Here is an 18791-nt window from a genome sequence, read left to right as displayed (position 1 = left end):
ATTTTTAATGTAAATTGATTTGTTTCTTATCTAAATAAAACCAACAGCCAGCTACCCACCACCAATCCAAAACAACATGGATTCTAATAGAATAGAACGTGTCCTTTATAGAAAACAGAAAGAGACACTGTTTATGTTATGAAACCCAGCTTCTGAAAATAATAATTAACAATAATCCTTGTTTCATTGTAGACTTGTATAATTGGCCATTATTCATTTACACATCTTTATTTATTCTCACATTGGTTCACTTATAATACAATTCACAGACAGAAAAAACTAAGAACCAGATCTTTGATTATTTCTAATTTTCGCTGTAAGCCCCACTCACACAGAGAAAATAACTAAATTTCTTTTTTCTAATAGACCTCTAAGTTACAGAATTTAATCAAAATCTTTGATTCATACATCTCAGCATACTTATCATTGGTGTATATTTGACATATTTTTCCTCCTTTATTTATGCATTGTTTATTCCTTTATTTACTGACTCACTAATATTAATACAATCAATTCTCATGAATCAAAAATCACAAGAACAACGTCCTCGAATATTCCTAGTAACTGTCTATGTGTCCATTTCCCACAGAACTAACAGATAAGGTCACTATTTGCAATATATATATATAGACATATTCGCTTCTTGCACAAATAAATTAATCAACATCCCTGTTTCATATCAAATCCATGCTAGCCATTGGTCCATACTTGGCCCTTTTTCATTTAAAGATGGTACAACAGGGGCCGAGCCCGTGGCGCACTTGGTAGAGTGCTGCGCTGGGAGCGCGGCACGCTCCCACCGCGGGTTCGGATCCTATATAAGAATGACTAGTGCACTCACTGGCTGAGTGCCGGTCACGAAAAAAAAAAAAAAAAAAAAATAAAGATGGTACAACAAATAACCAGAAAACCGTAATCTTACTCCACAAATAGAACACTGACAATACTGTATATCTTCCTCAAGGATTTAAGAGCCTAAATCCTTATCAACGGAAAGGTATTTAAATGACTTGCAATGCAAAAATAAAAAAGACTGTGAACTAGCCTTGACAATGAATGAAACACCCTGCCCCGATAAATAAGTAGAGCTCTAGGCTTCTCCCATTTTCATTGTATCTTTTTTATTGGATTTTCCTAGTACTGAATCAGATTAATCATAAATCCCAGTTCTGAGCACATTCTCATCACTGGTCCATGCTGGTGTTATTTAGTTTTATGTATGAATACACCCATTTATTATTTTGAAAAATTCAGGCAACACCCATAAACCAACCTCTCGACCCAAGAACATTAAACTCTAGCTGTTACTTATATCAATCTCCTCTCTCCTTACCCACAGACGTAAAAGCCAAGACCTTTTGCAACAGGGAATGATTAAATCAGCTGTGGTATATTCCCTTGGTGAAGTAAAATAGACTTTCAAAAGAAAGAAAGCCTACTGCTAGATATTTTTTAATGAAAGTCTGTCTCGCACTATTAGATTAATCATAAACTTGGGTCATCTCCTAATCTCATTATTGCCCAGCAATAACACTCCTTATATTTATTGACTTAGTTTGTACTTTTAAATAATGTAATGAATATCAACATGGGAATAAGAGCCATATCGATCATAAATATCTGTCTACATATTCCCTATCTCTAAATTTAACAGCTTGCTGATTGCTTTGGGTAGACCTCACTTGTGCAATATTGGATAAATGGAAATTTTTGTTTTATGGCATATTCTTACCAATGATGCACAAATTTTTCTGATTTACATTTCTAGTGATTCATTTCTTCATGGTATAAATCCTTACGCATGGTATAAATTAATTATATACCCATTTTTCTAAAAAAATTTCTCCACGAAAATTCAATGTGCACTTTATCCAAAGGGGGAGAAACTTAGAGCTCTATTTATTTGTCTGGGCCACATTTGGGTATAACAGGAGTAATCAATATCTTTTTGGTTCCTCATTGGCCCATGCTTGACCTTCCTTTGAATAATTGATCTAGATATAAATGCCCTCCTTTATTCCCTTATAACAACATATCAATAATGAAAGCCAAGACAAGGGAAAAGAACACTGGATATCTGCCTACATGCTCATGGCCCATCGACATAACCAAATAAATCCTCTTTGATTTTATTTTAAAAGTAAAACTCAGTGAATAGAGTTGGGTTAATCATAATCCTGGTCATATGACACATTCTCAGTATTGGTTCATATGTGGCCCTCTCTCAGTAAAAAATGGTTAACCCACTAACAACCCAGGGCTGAAATAATCTTATTACATGACCTGTCTCCGTGAAGGTAACCCAAGCAAGAAGAGCCGAGATCCCATTTTCTCCATGTGGATATCAGGATGGTAGAGCAGGAGTAGTCATTAGCCTTCATCCACATCACGTACTCTATACTGTCCATAGCTGGCCAGCTACTAAGTAATCACCTGAGATATGATCATATACATTCAACAATTTAAAACAATATATAAATACCTGAGAATCTACAGACTCTATACTTGAAGACCACAAATGGGTTCACATGCTCATTACCCACAAAAGTAACTGACTACACCCCTTGTAAATGTTTTGTTTTGTTTTGTTTTTTTACAAAATTCTGTGATCAGGTCAAGAGTTTGGACCCCCGTACTGGACAGCCACCAAAAAAATCCATAAATAAAATAAAAATAAAATTCTGTGACCACAGTTCAACTCACCGTAAGTGGTGTCATGTAACACATTCACAACAATGGCTCATGCTTGCTCCTTTTTAATTAGATAGTTATGTAATCATTTGTTTATGTAAATATTTTCTCCTTTTTAATAAAACTAAAAGCTAGCAACCTCCTACCAATCCAAATGCCAACATGAACACGCAGATGCATCTGTCTATGTGCTTCTGTGTCTGAGTTCCTATGAATTCAGTGTTAAACAAATATATTACTAATAATTCCTGTTTTGCCACACACTCTCATAATGACCCACACATGACAATGTTTTTCTTCATCCGCACATTGATTTATTTATGCATTCATTAATTCACTAATATCAACACAATACCTATCCAAAAACCACTAACACGGCTGTGCTTCTACTCTGATGAACAACATTCCTTCAGAAGGAATAATCAAGTTTCTTTCTAATGGATTTCAGAGTTTAGGGTTTAATTAAAATTATTGATTCATATACTCTAGAACTATGTATCACTGATTCAAGCTCCACACTTTTTCTTCATTTATTTATTTATACATGGTTCATTGATTGTTATGCATCATTGATTATTTTATTCACGGTTTTAGCAACAAAAAATATTAATATCCATGAATCACAAAATCCCAAGAACAAGATCTTTGACTACTGCAGAAAGCTATTTATAGGCTCGTTTCTCATAGCTGTTAGATGAGATCTCTTTTTAATTGGACCTCAGTGCTGCACATATAGATTAATCAATAACCATATTTCCTACCCATCCCATGTGTCTCACCACTCTCTGCGTGCTTGTCTTTCATTTAATTTCCGCCTAATTTAAAGACAGTACAGTGAACAACCTACCATTTTACCCCACAGCTGGAACACTGGCAATACTTTCCATCTTCCCAGGTGCTCCCTCCTTAACAATTTAAAAACCTAGATCTTCATTAATAGAGAAGCTTTCCTGTCTATATGTGTCTCATAACATCATGTCGCAAATCTCAAATATGCAAAATGAAATTTATTTTAACAAAAGATAAATTTTCATAAAATGTGGTGCCAAATAGAATGGAATATTAAGCCACTATGAAAATAAATACAACACCTTCCAACTTTGTTTTTAAAGGACCTCAGGTGTACTAAAAATGGATTGATCGTAATGCATGATTCATTACACATTCCCAATATTGGTCCATGCATGGCATTCTTTGATTTTTTTTGTTGTATTATCTTATTTTTTAAATTGATAAATCAAATTTTATGTATTTATCGTGTACAACGTGGTGTTTTGAAGTGTACCTACATTATGAAATGACTAACTGTAGCTAATTAGCATCTGCATGACCTCACACAGTTATCAATTTTACGGTGAGAATACATAACATGCACTCTTTTAGCAGTCTTTGATTTTATTTAGGTTTATTGTAGGAGCCATTCATTCCTTTGAACAATGCCACGGACACCATGAATAACCCCCTCCAAACAAAGAACACAAACTATGTTACTTACGTGAGTCCCTTTGCTACTTAGCCACAGAAGTGACAACAAGATCTTCATCACTGGGTAATGAATAAATCAGATTTGATATATTGAATCTGTGGAGTAAAAAGCAGATTTAGATTTGTTTTAAGGGAACTTAGTCCTACTGTACCAAATTTATCAAAAACTCTCATTTTCATCACACTCCCTTTATTGGCCCAAGAATGGCCTTCATTATTATCTGGTGGCTTCTTTAATTTATATGATATAATGAAAACTGTTGAACCTACACCCTAGTAGAAGAATCAGAAATATGCCTGTTCCAAACTCTCTATTAAACACAATCCACATAAGTAAGAACCCAGATTATCTTTTTGATAGGTCTTCCTTGATCAGAATTGGGTAAATTTAACTTCTTGTTTTGGACACATTGTCACCACTGGTCCCTGTTTGATCCTACATTACAAATCTATTTATTTATTTGTTTTTATTTTTAACTCGTGGAAAAATTTGTTCATATTTTCAAAGCAAATGCAAAATAGTCTAAAATATTGTTACAGGTAACTGTCTCAAAGCTCTTTATCCAAAGTGGGCAGAACCACATATCCCTTTTATTTATATGGACGTCGTTCACTTTTTAATGACGTTATACTCATTGGTCCATGTTTGTCCTCTTTTAAGTAATCCCTTCCCTCAACCCCATCAATATTTGTAAACCTACACACCCTGGACAAGAGCTCTAAATAATGCTCACTTCTGCCTATAAGCGTAATGCCCACAGAAAAACAACTAGATGTGTTAGGTTTTTTTCCTATAATCAATTATTTATTGTGTTTCCCTTTTTTCCCTTTCATTAATAAAGTTAACAACCAGCAACCCAGAAGCAACACTACCTGTTACATACATCTGCGCTTGCATCTCTAAACAAGGCGGAAACAGCCCAAACGGTTTACTTATTGGAATTCGACTCCTCAGAAATATTTTAATAATAATTTACATCTTATTACACACTCTTGTAATTGATGAGTATCTCGTCCTGTTTGTCATTATTCACTGGCATGTTTCTTTACGTACACATGCATTGTCTCATTAATATTAATGGAATCCATACCTAAATTCTACAAAGGCCCAAGAACGAGACATCTGCATTCCTCACTGCAGCTACAAGTTCATCTCCTACTGAGACAGTAAATTAGGTGTGTTTTCATAACAAACCTCAGAGTTACAGAGATTAATCAAAGTCTTTGATTTCGGACACCCAGAATACTCATCACTGGTTTAGGCTTGGGATTTTTAAAAATGCATCTCATATTTGTTTATTGATGTATTCATTGATTGACTAATAATGACTTAATCAAATTTATGAATCACAACAAAGCAAGAAAAAGATCGATGAATATCACTAACTTCTCTCTTTAGGCTAATTTCCATCAGAGCTAATACACTTGATCTCTTTCTACAGTGGATCCCACAGCCACACACTCTGACCAATTAACATCCTTCATACAATCCACATTCACCATGGCCCATGCTAAGCCCTCTTTCTACATTTTTTTTTAAATTTCTTAAAATTTTAAATTTAAACAAAGAACATCCAGGAAAATTACTGACAATATTTTCCATCTTTGTGTGTTTGCTCTTAATATGTTAGAAAACTAAATCTTTATCAAGAACAGGATGTGTAAAAAACAGTGGTGGAAAAAAATAAAACGTTAAATAATAAAATGAATGAATCGCCCTCTTGCATCTTTTTCTGTTAATGAGGCCCATTTGTTCAGAATTGGGTTAATCTTAAATTTTGTTTCATGGCACATTATCACCAATGTTCGTTCTTTTTTAAAAATTTTTACTTTATTTTTAATTGACAAATCATTCCTGACCCTTTTATGTATTTATCTATTTGCTTATTTATTATTCAATTTAATTAGTCAGGGATTAATTTAATCCTACGTCTATCTTTTAAAAGATAATTAACAAGGGTAAATTCACCAGCAGCTCAAATGCAAATAATGTAACATGAATCTATCTGTGAATCTCAAACAAACAGTTAGGAGCCTAGACTTCATGCTCTTGATATGGACAGCAGCAGTGGAGGAACGACTTTATCCTAATACTTGCTTCATAATTTATGTCCATCACTGGTCTGGCATTTGCCCTCTTTTAACTAATAGTTACACAAACTTATTCATTCATTCCCTTACCATCCATACCTGGTAATCCGAGGAAACTGTTCAAAAAATAAGACTAACATCTGTCAATCTGTGCATTACCCACAGAGAGATTCAATGAACTTGACGAATAGAACTGGATTATTTGTAATTCTTGTCACCTTTCTCAACATTGGGCCCCTCCCAATTTCTTATTTTTGTAAGCATCTTCCCTTTTTGAGAAACAAGGGCAGCCAAGCAAGCCCATGTTTGTGTGTGTGCTTGTGTGTTTGCGTGTGTGTTACTACATTGACTCATCGCTGGTACATGCATGGCTCTCTTTTTTCCATTCACTTATGCATTTGTTTAAAATACATTTCTTTAATATTTTTAATAATTTATTTATGTATTCACTTACATAATAATAACATAATCAACACCCATGAGCCAGTAAAGTCTAACATCAGGACCTTACCATCTTCATAACCCCTAACTACAGGCTCGTTTCCCACAGAGGTAAGAGACGAGGTGTCTTTTGTAGGGGACTTCAGAGATGTCTATGTAGATTAGTCAACACCTCTGCTCACGACCTTGCTCTCACTCAGCATCTGCCACACTTGACTCGCCAACATTTAGTTAGTTACTTAATCAGTTATTTGTTCATGTAGGTCACTTTCTTTAAAAAACAAACAAAAAACTAAGGACTAGCCTAAATACACCACCAACCCAATACAACAGCATTGATTACTACACGCATCTGTCCATATATTCCTTACCTAAAGGAATTAACCGTCTTACATTATTTTTATAGGTTTAGGTACTTAATAAAAAATATTCAAAATAATCCTCATTTCAGTGATACTTTAATAATTAGTGTGTGATGTTTCCTTTCCTCTCATTCATTTATTCACTTTTCATTGATTTGTCCATTGATTGGTTAAAAATAATATAATAAATACCCAAGGGCCGACCCCGTGGCTCACTCGGGAGAGTGCAGCGCTGGGAGCGCAGCAGCGCTTCTGCCGTGGGTTCGGGTCCTATATAGGGATGGCCGGTTCGCTCACTGGCTGAGCGCGGTCACAAAAAAGGACAAAAAAAAAAAAAAATACCCAAGGATCAGAAAAACTTTAAAGGAAAAAAAGGTCCTTGAATATTTCCCTCATTGGACTATAGCAGTGCTGTCCAATAAAAACTTAATGCAAGCCACATATATACCTTTAAGTTTTCTAGAAGGTACATTTTTAAAAAGTAAAAATAGGTGAAATCAATTGTAATTGCTTATTTTATTTAACCCAATATATCTAAAATACCATCATTTCAACATCTAATCAGTATAAATGATTAAAGAAATATTTCACATTCTTCTTTCATACTGAGTCTCCTAAATGTGGTATGTATTTTCCATGTAGATCACATCTCAGTTAAACTAGCCCCATTATCATTAATTCATGCTGATTCTCTTATTTGATTCAATAATTTCTAAAGAAGTTTTATTCTACGAGTAGATCATTGACATTTTCTTCCATCTTCCTTTGTGCTCCTTGCCCAAATAGTAAATAGCCCAGCTCTTTATTTATGGACAAATGTTTACGTAAACTATGTATATATACACAATGACATACAGAACAGCTGGTAAAAAGAATGAAGCAGGCTAGGTTATCTCTATGGCAGTCAGGAGCGCAAAATTGAATTTACTATGATCCTTTCATCCTTAAACCGTTCTTATCACCAGTCCATGTTTTGGCCTTTTATTTCTTTTATACATTTATGTTATTATTTACTTATTTTTAGTACTAAAGTCAACATCCAACACACCACCATGCAAAAGGAAGAATATTGACTAACCCCTTAACCAACACATTTTTTAAATGGACCTTGGATGGACAGAATTGGAATAATCATTAATTCTAAGATTAAAAGTATTGTAATTTCCTCTAATATGGTCTTAAGGTCTCTCTCAAGAGAGTGGCTGGATCCTGACATGGATCCAGGACAGGTGGCCATTCATGTCTACAGTGTACCTTTCAGAGGATACTTCTTCATTCTGTCGGACAACCTAATTCCTAAGTGTCCCACCTGTAGCCGTGTGTCCCTCTCACAGGAAGCTTCTCTATATTGTTAGACGCCTTTGTGGTTCTTGTCTGATCTATGTCCACTTTACTCCTAACAAGACAGCCACTCTCTCAGAGAGCCCTAACCAGGACAGAAGTAAGATTCAAGAGAGTCAGTCAGGTGAGACACAGAACAGGCAACTCAGAACACTTAAAATAACAGAAGCACTGTATTACTTACAGATCCCAGAGACAAGAGGGCAGCACATGTCACAGGGCCCATGGGAAGGACGGAGCCTTTCCTGGGGTCCAGGGTGTTACCCAAGCAGGTTTCCTACAGGAAGTTATAACTGGTGAGTTTAGAGCAAGCCAGCGTATCTGCACAGCTCATGCGGACTGTTGGGGTCAGCAGGGTGAGTCGAGTAGGTCTTATCCAGCTGTTCCAGGGAGGTAGTCACCAGGAGGTGGTTGTATAAGGCAGGTATCTGGAACTGGGACGAAGAAAAGAGCTGGAAACTGTGTCAAGAGTGGCCAAGCCCTGCTTCTGGTATGAGAAAGTTAAACTTACGTTCAAACTGGACCACTACCATGAGATATCATCTTGGCCCCATGTTTGCCCTCTCTTGTTTTATTAATTTTTTCATTCATTCATTTACTTATTTATGAACACCCTTGTATAACTAACAGCCAGACTTAAGAACATCACCTATTACTTAACATTTTCTTTATGTGCCTTATCCACCCAAGCAAGAGACAAAATCCTCATAAACACTGCATGATTGAATAAATGATGGTATGTCCATTCTGTGCAACAGAAAGCAACCACTAGAAAAAATGAATGCCTTAAATCATTTTTAATGGCTCTCATTTGCGTAGAATAAAATTAATAAGCCTTAGTTTATGCTTGGGCCTCTTTAAGTTTTATATATCCCTTTTAAAAAGTCAAACACCCATGAAGACTACCCAACAAACAGAAAATTACCAATACCTTACTTCTCTGTGTGAACCTTTGTCATGGAGTGAACATCTCAAACTTTATCAATAGAGAAGTGTTTATACAAACCATAGTGCATAAACCAATAGTGGAATGTTATATAAACAATGAAATAGCATAAATGTTTTTGTTTTAATGTCTCTCAAATTTGCAGAATTGTGTAATCATAAATCTTAGATCATGATACATTGTTTTCATTAAACCATGCTTGACCCTCTTTGATTTTATGTATGTATCCATTAATTTTAATAAACCCATAAACATATGTGAACTTACCATCCAACCTGAAAACAAGAAAAATGAACTTAACACATATGATATATGAGATATAAGTATAAATATGATATATATGTATAAATATAATACATATGTGTTTCTTTTTTCTTTGCTCATTTCCTACACAGAGAACACCCTAGTATTTTTTAATTTGGTGACAGATATGCCAAATGGGATTAATCACTCTTGGTCCACGACAGTCTTATCACTGGTCTATGTTTGGCCATCTTTGGTTTTATTATGTGTCCATTCAGGTTTATTAATACAATAAACACCCATCAACCATCACCCAACCTCTAAATAACAACACTAACCATTATTCACATGGGTTGGTCCACGGCTTATTTCCCACAGAGGTCACAGCCAAGATCTTCATGAAGCGAGTGTCATGACATTTACTCTGGGGCCTTCACTCTCTGAACACAAGGCAGACATTTAAAAGTATGACAAAACCTAGATATTTTTTAATGGCCATAGGGTGAGCAGCACACGATCAATCATAATCTTCAGTTTATGACACTGTCTCCCCACTGGCCCACGCATAGCTCTCATTGTACGTATTCACTCACTTACTAATTTTATTATTACAACAAATATGCATTAATTCCTCACCCTAATCAAAAACAAAACTAATGATTACTGCAGGCACTATTCCTGTGCTTGTTACCCACAAAGGAAACAATGAAGACATTCTTCCAACAGACTCAGATATGCAGAGCCAAAGTACTAATAATCTTTGATTCCAGATATAATCTCATCATTATTTCCTACTCCTCCTTTTTATTGTTTTTACTTATTTTTTAAATACAATAAGCATAGATGATCCCAGCACTAATCCAGAATAAAAATATTGATTAGTACATTCACATGCTTTTTATCCACCGAGGTAAAAGCCTTAAATAGTCCACAATTATTCATAAATGGATTAATCTTTTTGTGTGTGTGTGTGTGTGACCGGTAAGGGGATCGTAACCCTTGGCTTGGTGTCGCTCGCACCGCGCTCAGCCAGTGAGCGCACCGGCCATCCCCATATAGGATCCGAACCCGCGGCCTCGGCGCTCCCAGCGCCGCACTCTCCCGAGTGAGCCACAGGGTCGGCCCATAAATGGATTAATCTTAATCCTTATTCATAAAGCATTATCTTCCATGGTCCATTCTAGGCCTCTTTCATTTTGTCCTCTATTTATTCATCCATTCATATTGAACTATACAGTGAATACACTGAAACCTCCATTCACCCTAAGACCAGTGACTGTTCTACACGCTTCCTACCAGCCCAACAGCCTAGAACTTGTTAGGGTTTGCTTTTTTTTTTTTTTTTCGTGACCGGCACTCAGCCAGTGAGCGCACCGGTCAGTCCTATATAGGATCCGAACCCGCGGCGGGAGCGTCGCCGCGCTCCCAGCGCAGCACTCTACCAAGTGCGCCACGGGCTCGGCCCAGGGGTTTGCTTTTTAATAACCTCCTAAAAATAGACAGGAGAAAGGTGGTTACCCAGGGTTGCGGAGGGCAAGGGAAATGGGGAGATGTTGGTCAATATGCACAAACTTTCACTTAGAAGATGAGGAAGTTCTGGAGACCTGACGTGCAGCGTGGTGATCACAGTCAATAATCATGCACCGTATACACTTGAAATTTGCCAAGGATACGTCTTAAGTATTTTCACCACAAAAAAGAAAAAGATAACTATGTGAGGTGATGAGCATATGAATTAGCTTGATTGTGGTAATCGTTTCACAACGTATACATCTATCAAAACGTTACGTTGCACACTTTAAATATATATAATTTTTATTTGTCAATTATACCCCAATAGAGCTGGGTGGGGATGCATTCTCATCATCGGTCCATGCTTGGCCCTCTTTAATTTTATTTATGCATTTATTCATATTTGACTATTCATTAAGCCCTCTCTTACCTTTCTATAATCTCCTTCTCTGTCAGAGAAACCCCAGTGTGGCTATTCACTGGAACACAAAGCCACATTAAAAGGAAGAAAATAGCCTACTAGACCTTTTTTTGTTTGTTAATATCAGGTTGGCAGACCTGGATTAGACATAATCCTTTGTCAGAACACATTTTCACAATTGTACCATTCAAAGCCTTCATGACACTATTTATTTATTCTTTTATTATTTTTAATAACATAATTAACAGCCATAAACTGCTCTGATCTCTTTTTATATCCCTTGGTTGTGGAGAACTAATCGCAATCCCTGGTTTACAACCCACTCCCATCCTTGGGCCTGGTGTGCTTTTCTCTTATTTAACCGATTCTTGAGGTCACTCAAGAGTTCATGACAATAACCCCTTGGGGCCCTCATCTGCTTGTCCGCCCCGCTCTGTATCCTCCCACCGCCCTCGACCTTAAACAATCACTTCCAAATCTCCTGAATACGATTCTGTTCCCTTTTTATATATATAAAATTTTAACACATATATGTATTCTTAAATATTTTCTATGGGTCACTGGCTTGCTGAACCCCTACAGGCGTTTTCAGCTGAAAGATAGAAAAGGGTAAAGGAGGAGAGTGAAATACACATGCTTGAACTTAAGAGCACAGCCAGCAGGGAGTGGTACAAAGACTCGAGCCCAGACCATCGAACTCCATGTGCATTTCCACAGGTGCTCACTGTCGTGAGGCAGTGTCGTCCAGTGGTTACAGCACATATGCTCGCACCACAATGCCCGCCTCCCAAATCCAGCCACAACCCCTGACTAGCTGGGTGACATCACAAAAGCTAACAAACCTCTCTGTGCCCGTTTCCGCATCTGCAAGATAGTAACAGCACTAGTCCCCAAGCAGAGTTAGTTATTATTTTCATGCCCATGGCAGCCAGGTAAAAACCCTCCACCCCATCTCTGAGCCCCTCACCCAAATCTTTGCTCCCTCTGCAGCAGCGCCCGAGCTGTGGTGCTAGACAGACAGACAGACCAGGTTCCACCCCAGCAGGCACTCACGAGCTGTGTAACTGCAGAGACGTGACCTGGCCTCTCTGTCTTGTGCCCCGACTTGTGCGATTTGTAGACTGAGGACAGCAACACCCTTGTGGGTCCAACGTGAGGGTGAGCTGAGCCAGCGGCCGCTCCTCAAGCAGCTCCCACCCGGCGCACACCCCGCCATTTCCCCACCCACAACGCTCCCCACCTCGCTGATGAGAGAAACAAATTATCTCTGTGCTCAGGCCAAGCTGGGGGTTTCGGGAAGGATGGGCCTCGGGCAGGAAATTGTTAGGATCTGTTCTTTTTTCTACATGACATCAAAGCTTAAACGAGTGCCCTGGAAAATAGAAATCCAACTAAGGAATGCGTTTTAGAAAATGAAAATTCATTTCATGAAATGAGGCTGCTCCCAGGGGAGTCTATGCCATGAGATCTTGATGTATCAAATTGTTTCCCAGAAACCAGGGAGCATCTACTATGGCCCTTACTGACCACACACAGCCAGTTTCCTTCCTACCTTCCCAGACTGGCCTGGGCAGGTACTCAGCACACTGTTTTCAGAGCGACTTGGGGACATGAATGTAATTCTATATACACATAATTAGTGTGCATGTATAATGACATATACGTAAAGATATACACGTGGGGACTTTCACAAGGGGGTCATGGAGAGACCACCAGGCTGGGGTGTGCCCCTGCCTGTGCCTTTACCACACCGTGGGACCCTGGGCAAGGCCCTTCCCTCGATGAGCCTCAGATGGCAAGAATCCCACCAGCCTTCCCTACCTCCCAGGTGGTGTGAAAATAAAATGCATCACATTTAAGTTCGAGTTCATCTAAACAGCAGGGATCATTAATGTTGTACCTCCTGTACCCAGCACGTAGCATGCACAGCATGCGTTAGCATACATTACCTCATCTGATCCTCACCACAGTCCTGTGAATTAGATATAATAATGATAATTAGCCAATATTTATTGAATGCGTACTCTGTACCAAGCACCATGCTGCCTGTTCTGCGTACATTGACACTGCGCAGGGGTGGACACGATTCGACAGCATCACTCTTCCCCACCCCCCAAAAAAGTTTTGAGCGTGCACTTTGTGCCAGGAACAGGATCTAGGTGCTGGGGATACAGCTGTAAACAAAACAGACAAAATCCCCATCCTCTGAGAGTTAGCATTCCTGTGGGCAGAGACAGGAGCAGACAATTTTCAAAACAAGGACAACCAATATGTGGGATAGGAGATGGTGATAAGAACGAGAGAGAAAAATTAAGCAGGACAGGGGATAGGAAGTGGCAAGGAGAAGAAACCTCACTGAGATGACGACATTGGCGCACAGACATTGTCAGTCCTGTTCTGCACGTGAGGAGACTGAGCCTCAGAGAAGTCAAGTGACTCTATGTGGTCTCACAGCTAGGAATATGCTGGGCCAAGAGGCAAACGTGGGCAGCCTGGCTCCAGAGTCTGTCTGACCCCTTAGTCCCAAGGCCTCATTGCTGTAGCAGTGCCCTACTTCCAGCCTGCAACATGAAGGTGTGAACGCACATGCATGGCGTGGGAAAGCATCTGAAGAATGCACCCGTAGCACTTCCCACAGGACATGCTGGGCTCACAGCTGACATCGCCCAGCAAGTCCACACCAACCCATCTCCTTCTACCTGGCAGTTAGGGCATTCAGTTGTACCCCCAGTGCCACCCCCACAGGCAACCACATGCCACTTAGGCTCCAGCTGCAAATGTTCTGCCCCAGGAATGGGATAAGGTCACCCAGTCCTTGTGCCCCAAACAGTAGGAGACTCAGAATTGCTCCAACTGGCCACCAGCCAAAGAGTGAGCAAAGAAACATTTCTAAAGTGGCTGTTTCTTCCCCACAACAGGTAGGGAACTGGGGAACCTTGCCCACTGCTTCTAGAAGCCATGCAGTTGAACTAACTTCAACTTCAGACACTTCAATTAAGAGAATTTTAATTACCATCTTGCCCTTCACCTACCAGCTTCCCCCTACCTTCCCCTCAGCCCGTGTGACTCCTGATGCCCCAGGGAGATTCCCTCATGGGTGTTTTACCTCTTCTAGGGCTTAATCTTTCCTTGGATGGATCATATCCATTTGGTGTGTATAACTCTTATTTCCATAACAAGAACTAAAATCTTCTAGTCTTAAATTTGTATTTGTGTTTCTATTTCACTGCCTCACTCTCCAAAGGCAAACTCACATGCCTCTCTGAGCACCTGTTTAGGGGTCTGTGAAATGTGGGTAACCATTCTTACCACACCTTCTAGGTACTGAACAACATCTCAATAAGAGTAGTTATGACAACCATAATTTTAATTATGATGAAATATTTATTGAGTGCTCACCATATGGGAAGGACTCTTTCAAGCACTTTATAAGTTTGACTCATTTATATCAATAAGGAACTCCTGGTATTCCCATATTACAACTGAGGAAACTGAGGCACAGAGGTTAAATACCTTGTCCAAACTCACAAAACTAACAAATAGCAGATCTGGGATTAAAATCTCAGCATCTCCGATGTATGTACCAGGACTAAGCCCATAAACACGTTCTCAAAACATATCAGCTAAATTTAAGCCAGGTCTGAGGGAGGATTGGTGATTTGACCTCTGCCCTCTGCCTGACCCCTCCCTCCATGCCTTTGCACCCCTTCGGGCTCTGGAATCATTTTTACATCTGCTTCCTCCAGCATTCAGTCTGAATATGAGCCATCTAAATTGACTTGACTAATTACACTGCAGGGTGCCAGTGATAGGTGCGGCCCTTGTTGGTGTGATAATTACAAGTAAGGCCCACTAGAGAAGATGTTCCTTGAGGAGTAAACTTGGATTTGACTGGAGGACAAGTTCATCTCACTGACAGACCAGGAAGGTGAGTGATTTTTTTTCGGGCATGGTCATCAAGAAAAGAAAAGTAGGTTGAGGGCATGGGTTAGAAGGTTCAAATCCTGGGTCTAAATTTGCTCCCTATACAACTTTGGGCAAGTCACTTACCATTCCTAAACCTCAGTTTCCTCTTCTCGTAATTGAGGATGGCAATTGCTATCATAGAGGATGGCTGTGGTGATTTAGAGGAGATAAAATTATGCCAAGTACTAGCGAAGGGCTGAGCATGCAGTTGGAGCTCAAGGCTTAGTCACCCAGGGGAGCAGTGGAGAGGCAGCTGCCTGCTGTTCCTCAGTGCTCTGCGAAAGCAGCAGGACTGCGAGCCGCCAGGAGTAGCTCCAGCACCACAGCTGGGACTTGGTACCTGTGAGGTGGCCGCCCACCTGTTGTCCCAGAGTCACCTGAGCCAGTCAGTACGCTCAGAGGCAGCACAGAAGGCAGGAGCTTCACCAGCAAACTCCGTTCAGGGACAACTTCTCTTCGCAGATCAAGTAAGCCTTTGACCATGACGGGAAACTGACTGCTCTCTCTCCTTCATCTATCCCTCCACCATCTCCACCCATCTTACCAGCATTCACCAGCCAGCCACCACCTCTCTATCTACTGATGCATCTTCCTCCATCCATCCACCCATCCATCACACCTCTCATCCATCCTTCCACCTCTCAATACCACAGAGGAATCAGACTAACCTGAGCTGGAATCCTGGGTCATGCTTCCTAGATGATCTTGGGCAGGTCACTAACCTCTCTGAGTCTTCTCATCTGTAAAACAAAGTGAAATCAGATGAAGCTGGGGTGAGGATTTAAAGAAAGAGTGGACACCCCAGTGCCTGGCCTCACCAGTCATTAAATGTTCATTCCCTCTGTTTCTGTAGTCTGGCTGGGATATACACAAGGAGGAAACTTGCTGCATCTTGCATGACATGTTGAGAAATCTTTTAAAAAAATTATCGGCAATGTTTTATCAATAAGCATCCCACTACGGTACCTAGGACTGGGCCATGGTCGGAGCAGCTTTGGGGTAGTGGTCCCTCCTGGACTCACAGCAGAGAGTGCCACCTAGTGGATCGGCACCCAGTGGGGCCCCCAGTCGGTTCCGGGTCTCAGCGGCTGTTGTCAGGCAGCTGAGTTGCAAGCCGGGAGGTCCAAGTGCACCCAGCCCCCTGGACTGCAGGCAGCCCTTGTTGGGATGTGGTGCATGTACTGTCTTAATCACTCAGGGGCCTGGATTGCCAGGAACCTTTTGTTCCATGGATGATAGCCAGCTCTGCTTTGCCTACCCCAGCCCAACTCCTCTTTGGAGGTTTCTGGAAAAAAGAATAATTCTAGAAGCTACTGTTGGCTGAGTGCCTGTTATATATTAGACCCGAGGCTGGGGATTTTGTGTATTATCCCTACCCTTCTCAATGACCCTGGAAGAGACCTCGAATTTTCCCCATTTTCAGTGAGAAAACTGAGGTTTGCTGAGGTTGCTTTTTCATTTAAGGTCAGGGCAGATATTCAAACCCCTGAATTTGTAGCTGCACTTAACTTCTAGAACCAAAGTGCCCCTTGAAAGTGCAGGAGACAGTTTGGACACTGATTTGATCAAATTTATGAGTCAATTAGGTATATTTGAATGCGGAATAGATGCTGGCTGGTGCACGGAATAGTGCATAGCATTAAGGAAATGTTGTTAATTTTTTAATTGTGATAATGGTGTTGAGGTTATATATTTATTTATCCTTTATTTTACTAATTAAGGTTGTTTTATTTATTTATTTATTTAAGGTTATTTATTCTTTTTTAGAGATACAAACTAAAAAATACTCAGGGGAAATGAAATGGTGTTTGGAATTTGTTTCAAAGTAGTCTGGGGGTAGGGAGTTGTGGAGTGGGAGTGGAGGGACAGTTGGGGTTTACATGGAACAGAAGGTGCCAAGATTTGATAGTGACTATATCTGGGTGGTGGTAATATGAAAATTGTGTAAACTGTGATAAGAATAAGTATTATTTTCTCTACTTTTGTGTTGCTTGAAATTTCCCATACTAAAATATTTTTTTAAATCAACAAGTAAAAATAAAGTCTAGGAGATGAGGGGGTGGGGGTGGGAGGTGCTGTTTAAAAGAGCAAAGGGTCCTAAGCTCCCAGCTAAATCTTGGGGAGTTATCAGGAAGCTCGTTCATAGGGGACAAATGCCTCAACGTGAAGAGGGGACCAGAAAGGGGCCAGATCCAGAGGGAACAAATCCCTCAAAGTGGGAGAGAATGTACGAGCGTACAGGGTGCTGCAGAACTAGACACCACCAGCGACCCCCAAGCCCTCCAGGCCCCTCCCATCCCTCCTTCCTCCGCCCCCAGCCCTTCTCTGGCTATACACGGTCCTGAGGGTAGCTCTCTTTCAGGCAGAGCTGGCCACCCACCCGATGCGTTCTTCCCTGGATCCTGGTGCCAGTTTGGTTACTGAGACCACGGTGTCCCCTGTTAGACATGCTTTTGAAGGAAGACCCTGGAGTGGCCGGCTCAGCCATGCTGGGAAGGATTCAGCTGCCTAGCATTCCTTTTTTTTTTTTTTTTTTTTTTTTACTTTTTTTTACTTTTGCTTCCAAAAAGGAAGGACAAGAGTTGTTAGTTTTCCTGTAAAACTGTGTGCCAAGCTGCCCTGACATCCTTGGCCCCTCTCTGCCCTCTTTTCTGTCAGTCACAGAGCTGCAAACTGACTCACCCCCGACCCCCTGTCCGCACCTATGTCCCTCGACCCCTGTCCACCACACCCACGCCCTCCACCTCCCGCTCCCCTCTTCTGGCCCTTCCACAGCAGCCAGAGTGTCAGCCTTTCTCCCCGTCGGCTTCCTGGGCGCCTGGCCACCACGCACCGCCTGGAAGCGCTCCCGCCCTCATTTCTCATTCCCCACTTTGCAAAGCCGGCCACCGGACAGCTCCCGACCCTCCTGCAGCCTGCTGCATTGCAGCGCAGCCGTCTGTGAGGGAGCCGTGCAGCCTGAAGCCAGCCGGGCCACCCCCCTCCCAGCTGCCCCCAGCCCAGGGCACAGCCTGACTCCCGACCCTCTCCTCCTCCGGTACGCATTTGCCGCGATTAAAAGCGCCACTGCAGAAGCAAAAGCGCCAGGTTCCCTGGACTGTCTCCCCCTCCTCACTTTTACGGGCTCAGAAATGTGGCCCAGGCAGCCCCCTGGTGGCACTTGGGGGCGCCACAGACTCTTGGCTGGTGCCTGAAGAATTCAGACTGATTCTACTGCACCGTGAGTTGGCACAAATCTTAAGTGGCCCAACTCCTACTCGATGCAGAACTCTGCTCGGCTGCCTCTCTGAGT

General features: G+C 40.8%; 2 non-coding genes across 2 annotated transcripts; both read right to left on the bottom strand.

Moving 5' to 3' along the window:
* Positions 1-362: 362 nt before the first annotated feature.
* Positions 363-434, bottom strand: LOC134374392 (small nucleolar RNA SNORD113/SNORD114 family). The gene has a single exon (XR_010023241.1). It is a non-coding gene; the product is annotated as a small nucleolar RNA SNORD113/SNORD114 family (small nucleolar RNA).
* Positions 435-5365: 4931 nt separating this feature from the next.
* Positions 5366-5437, bottom strand: LOC134374386 (small nucleolar RNA SNORD113/SNORD114 family). The gene has a single exon (XR_010023237.1). It is a non-coding gene; the product is annotated as a small nucleolar RNA SNORD113/SNORD114 family (small nucleolar RNA).
* Positions 5438-18791: the final 13354 nt, after the last annotated feature.

The sequence above is a fragment of the Cynocephalus volans genome, chromosome 3 (genome assembly GCF_027409185.1).
Source record: "Cynocephalus volans isolate mCynVol1 chromosome 3, mCynVol1.pri, whole genome shotgun sequence".
NCBI classification, from domain to species: domain Eukaryota; kingdom Metazoa; phylum Chordata; class Mammalia; order Dermoptera; family Cynocephalidae; genus Cynocephalus; species Cynocephalus volans.
The sequence above is the reverse complement of the archived record's forward strand: the minus strand, read 5'-3'. Positions and strand labels throughout refer to the sequence as shown.